Genomic DNA, 6,499 nt, shown 5'->3' with positions numbered 1-6,499 from the left:
GCAAACAACAAAAGATAATTCTCAAACACAGCTATTGTACATAACACAGCCATTCTCAATCAAGCAACATATAAACCTAATCAGTACATAACACAACCATACTCAAGCAAGCAACATATAAAGTTAATCAGTACATAACACAGCCATTGTACCCCAATTCTCAAACATAGAGTAAAGAAGTTATTGTTTAGGACAAGTCAATTATTAAAGCTAACACATTGTACCTGGTCAGTGTTCGTGGCTGGAGCAGTGTTTGTTGCTGGATCAGTGCTTGTTACTGGATCAGTTGATGATTTGTGAGTTGTTGTCTTCTTCTATGCTCGTCCCTCCTTTTTAGTCATAGGCTTCCATTTGGGATCTTGTGCTGCATTCGGACATGTCTTGTAGTAATGGCCTGTTAGGCCACACTTAGAGCAAGTAACAACGAATGTCTTCTTCGCTTTGGTAGTGCTCATCTCTCTCTCAACTGGATCGGCTCTTCTCTTCATCTTAGGTCTATGAGCAGCTCTCTTGATAGTGGGAGGCAGTGGCCTTGGTGCATTAGTAGGTATCTAGTACTCTTCACTATTGACTGGTTTAATATAATATGAATAAGTTGCTCTGATGGCTTCCATAGTTAGCCACTTATGCACGAAATCCTCAGCCTTAAGACTCATTTTAGCTACTGCTGCAACGGCATGTCTACAAGGCATTCCTATGTACAATAACGAATTGATGTAGAATTAGAAAATGACAATGAAGATATAATGATAAACCAAAAATTATAACAACTAATTAATTATCCAATAACTATATAACCAGACTTACCAGTCAACTGCCATACATTGCATGTACATGTCCTCTTATGAAGATTCACACCCACTTTATGGTTTTGAGAATGAACCTCAAAGAGGACTCTTTCCGAATCACCAGCCCATATAGCTCTCCATTTATGACTCTTAGGCTTGATAAATTGATCCAACTTCTTATGTTGGACTGGTGCAAGTGGTCCAATATGAGCCTCCAACTTCTTCTTGTGCGTTGCCATCTTTCTCATTATGTAGCACCGCAACCCTTCACACATGCTTAGAATAGGCTTTTTCCTATACTCCACAATCTTTGCATTCCACACTTCACACATATTATTAGTTATGTTGTCCACTTTCGCCCCATGACTAAAGTACGCCTTACACCACACAGCCGGATCAAATTTTTGCATATACTCCCATGCTGGTGCACTTACTCGTTTTAACTTCTCCATCGCAGTAGCTAATTCAGTGTGTGTGGTGCACCTTGCACATTCCCAAACTAATTGCTTCGTCTCTTCATCTTTGAAGTGCTTGATGAAGTTCTTCCAGATATGTAGTACACAATTTCTGTGGTGAGCTCTCGGAAATATCTCTTTCAAGGCCAATGCCAACCCCTGTATCAGTCCAAGGACATGATATGATTAGAAATTTCTAATTAGCAATGATGGAAAATATAAAAATTCTAATGCTTCATTCATTTATTTGAAATTCTAATGCTATTTTATTTGAAATTTTAATGCTATTTAATGAGTCATGACTCTACTTTAAAAGAGACCAATTAAAATGGTTTCAAAGTACATAAAAATTAATTCATCAACTAATAATATGAAAAATAAAAAAGTTTTATCTCAATGAATGCTAATAAAATGTAAATCCAGTTAAAATGTCATAGTAATGTTTTATAATGATGGTTCCATTTTAGTCACATGCCCAGGAAGAACAAATCTCATCATCACTCAGATTATTAATTGAACCATTCATATAGATATAGCCAAGCAGCTTCACTCCGTTTTTATGACACATGTATAATATTATAAATTTTTTAAGGTTTCATTTGATCTCATTGAGGTCTTCTCAGGGACTTATCACATATAGTAACTGAAGACAAACCAACCAATCACCATATTCTTATATATCACAGTAGTGTGCTAAATTTAATACACAATCAAATCTGTTTAAGAAAAAATTCTGCTGTGGACCCCTTTAGACAGTGCTAACGAATTGCAAAGGCCAATAATGACCACTAGATTCCTTTGATGGATATGTGTTTTGCTCGTGACATAAGAGCCAAACTCTTTCTTTGGTGGCAAATAATGTAGACTCTACTTTGAAAGAATTAATTCATCTACTAATAAACTGAAAAATAAAAAAAAATTATCTCAATGAAGACTAATAAAACATCCAAATCCATATGACATGACACAATAATTAGGAAGAGTTATACAAATTTAAAAAGGAGCCACAGTGGTCTATGGTCTATACCAAGTGAAATCATATCATGTTAAATGTTTGGACGTTCATAAGAAAATGGAAACAAAAGGAAAAAATGAAAGATTGATAAACAAGTTATCCCAAGTTAGCTTAATTGGAAACAAAGGAAAAAAAGGACTGACTCAGTTCTAGATACCTAAAATAACCATTCTAAAATAAATATGAACTTAAAATTAGCATCAACTCACAGTTGAAAATTAGTTGGATTATGAAATAAGTATATACGATGCGTTTGAGAAAAAAATAAAAAATAAGAGTAGCTTCTAATTAAATTTATTTTCAGTTTCTGAAATCAAGTTGTCAAACTAATTTTTTGAGAATCAGCAACAAACACACCCATAACTTTCCTTTTCCACAACTAAGTAATAGAGCAAAGTCTGTGAAAATGTAATATTCTATCTTAACATATCACCTAACTACTTGATAAGTTCATAGCATCGAAGAACATGAATGTATGATAAGGCAAAAATAAAAAAAATAAAAAAATGCTGTATAGTGACAAGAGTTCTTCCTTTAACGTGGCTTCAAAGTGCATAAGAATTAATTCCTCAACTAATAAACTGAAAAATATAAATGTTTTATCTCAATGAAACAGAGATTACCAACCAAATCAGAGCGTAGATCATACATAATTATTCAACACAAGTAACTAATTAGCAGGGTTTAGAGCTGACCTTTTGTTGATCGGAGATAAAATTCAGTCCCAACTCAGTGCAATCTCCTAGATCCTGCTTCAATACTGATAAAAACCAGCCCCAAGTATCTTTGCATTCGTTTGGAACCACAGCATGCGCAATTACAAAAAAGTGGTTGTTGGCATCTTGCCCCACTGCAGATAATAGCTGTACACCATAGTAACCTTTGAGGAAGCACCCGTCCAACCCAATTAGAGGCCTGCACCCAGCTATAAAACTCCTTTTACATGAATCCAAACTTATATACAGTTTGTCGAACAGTGGTAGCGACTCTGGCTGAGGTATGACATCAATCATAGTTGTGCTCCCTGGATTACTCATGTGTAGTTCCATCAGATAGTCACGAAGCTTTCCATACTGAACTTGTTCGTTGCCTATAACTATCTCTCTGACAACCTTCAGTCCCCTGCTTATCATTTTTTCACTAAGATGTACATTGTACTCCTCAATCATATACTCCCTTGCCTGTTTAGGCTTTAACTCAGGCTGAGTCAGTAGTCATTTCACTAACTTTGATGTTACCCACTCTCTGCTAGCTAGATTACTGTCAAAATCTCTAGCACAGTTGTGCTCATTAACAAGTGTCTTTACCTGATAACACCTCCCAGCACTGTTCCAAGAGGTTAGAATCAACCAAGGACAATTCTCTCCTGCATATGCAGCCCTCACCCTCTTCTTTTCATTCTTTAGATACATCACATCCTTCCCTTCATACACAAAGTAGTCCTTTAGTGCATTCTTAAAACTTTCCATTGTGATGAATGTTTGTCCCACCTTAAATTCAATTTTTCGATATTCTGTCTCCTCATTGAAAGCATCAAATGCAGTCCTGTTTTTATCATCATCAGACACCAGACTGTTAAATGCTTCACTCTCATATTCATAAGGCTTTTCATAATCTGAGTCTAGCTCTTCCCCAACAATATCAGAACTTGATGCCATTGTATTCCCAGCAAATCCATGTCCAGCCTCCACACCACCACCTACTTCAGGCCCCCAGTTTTTTCATCCCTTAGAATATATTTCCTCCTCCTACCAGAATACCTCTTGGAAGCCCGTTTCTTGGCTGTCTTTGGAGAATAACATGGACCACCTTTACTTGGTCCAAGCTTATCCCTATTTTTTGTTGGGCCATCCTTGCTTAAATTCCTATTTGGGCCAGACTTAACCTCACCATCTGGTCCATCCTTCACCTCCTCAACTGGACCCTGACTAGCTCTCTTCCTTGGTGACACCGTTTTCTTCTTTTTTTTTTCTTCAATCTCTCCTTCCTTTTCTGTACCTCACTATCGTCACTGCTATGAGTCTCTTCATATTCTGGAGGAGGTGGCTTATATGGCTCGTCCTCAGTTGTTTCATACCCATCACCTGAGGAAGATGGGTCACTCATAATAACCTCCTCAGCTTGCATCTCCTCATCCACAACATCTGGCACACTAACTGGGTGATCAAAGTAGATATGGATCTCGTTTGTCTCCTTGTTTTTAATCTTGTTAGACCTCATGTCATTTATCTCAGTATCACCCCTCATTACATGTAAGCCGGATTCCAAATCAGGTGCCATGCAATCAAACCAAAACATAGTCTTGTACTCCCTATAACCTAACTCCTTCAGTAACGTTTCAAAATCAAAGAAGTTTACCAAATCAATGTCTAAAGGTGGCCACTTCTTGACTTTTCTATCAACATATTCTAATTTGCCCTGTGCATTCCTCTTAAAAATTCCTCCATGATGAAAAACAGGAACTACTTCAAGCTCATCCATCTGGAAATTATTTTTACTAATCAAAATCCAATTCATGACAGTTTAACATCACTGTGCCAATCATCTAAACTACTGACAATTAACATTAATTATTTAACAAATTAACTAAAAAAGTTCAAAATCTATTCAGCATCACAACATTTATAAAAATAAACATCCAGACAACCCATTTCTCACTAACCTGAATGCCGACACAGGCTGCCTCCACTGCACGACGTCAGTGACTCCGTCAAGTGTGGCGTTAGAGGAGTCCTCCGAGTCCTTCCTGGCGGCCTTGTCAGCACCAACACTTGCTACTTTCACCACTCTCTTTTCTATCGCGCGAAGAAGGTTGAGGGGTTTTGGTTCTTCTATAAATTTGAGTTAGGGCTTGGGGGGTTATGAGGGTGAGAATGACGTTTGCTTCTTATTAACCTAGCAATGACGTCGTTTTTTAATGTGACAGGGGGACAAATCGACCCCTGTCCATTCCCACTTATCCACCTTGGCACTTCACACTAGGTTAACTGACAGATCAGCACCGGTAACTGACACATAAGCTTTTTTTATCATCTATGGACGGGGGATATACAGGAGGGGGCGCGATGAGTGATTTTTTGCATAGACAGGGACCGGTGTGGGTTAGTTTTTTGGTGAGAGATCGCGTTGTTCTAATTGTAAATGGACAGGGACCGGGTTGGATGTTTACTCTTTTATTATTTTGCACATTGTTGCCGAAGTGGGGGCATCAAACCAAAGTGGAAGAGGATGGGACTTCACAGCGTGTGGACAAGATAGCTTCTTGGCCAATATCCTTGCTGCCAACGCGCACGACCCTCCTCACCAACACGATCCTTCACCTCCGATGACGACATCCCCAACGTCCGCAACCGCGTCGGCAGACGACAATACTTCAGGTGTGCAGCAACGCCTCAACAGCAACTATGGCGTAGATGCGCCGACGAGAAAGATTACGGTATGATAGGGATGAGATTAGGAGGGAGATGCTGTCGCGTGTACACCGGGCAGATGCCTTCCTCCTTTTCGTCGTTCTCTTAGCTTCCTCCTCTTCCTCCGCTGTTGCAAGCTCACTGCGCCTTCCACTATCTTTACCGCCGGCGATGACTTCAAACCTCCTCACTGTATCTGTTACTCACTTTTTCTACGCGCCATCAACTCCTTCTCCTCTCCAATTGGCCATGGCGGCTTTGGCACCGTCTTCTCGGTAAAGCTCTGGACCCACAACAACCTTGCAGGAAGGAGAACGTGAGTTTCGCAACAAGATCTTTCTTTTAATTTGTTGGATTTTTAAAATTAGGTTTTTTAATTTTTTGTTAAACAAAAAAACAAGGTTAATTAGATTTATCCACTTGTCATTATTTGTTGGAGTTTTGAGAAGGATGAAACATTTTATAAAAAGAGAAAATAAATAATAAATGAATTTTACATTTTAATTCAATTCTACATTCGAATCACTAAAAAAATTAATTCTATATTCTAAACCAATTGTTATAAGTTAAATAATTCGGTTCAATTTTCTTTTAAAGTAAGATATTCTGAAAATTAATAATATTTGAAATAACTTAATTAATTATAGTAATATATATTAAAAATTAATGATTTTGATACGTTAATTTTATTAATTATAATAAGATGTCATGTGAAATTACTAGTTTTTTAGAGTAAATTTATGGATTATAGTAATATAATTTAAAAAATTAGTTTTTCTTTAGTAATTTTATAAATTATTGTAATATGATTTGAAAAATTAGTAAATTTTT

Source organism: Arachis duranensis, chromosome 3 (assembly GCF_000817695.3).
Source record: "Arachis duranensis cultivar V14167 chromosome 3, aradu.V14167.gnm2.J7QH, whole genome shotgun sequence".
Taxonomy (NCBI): Eukaryota; Viridiplantae; Streptophyta; class Magnoliopsida; order Fabales; family Fabaceae; genus Arachis; species Arachis duranensis.
Note: the sequence above shows the minus strand (reverse complement) of the source record.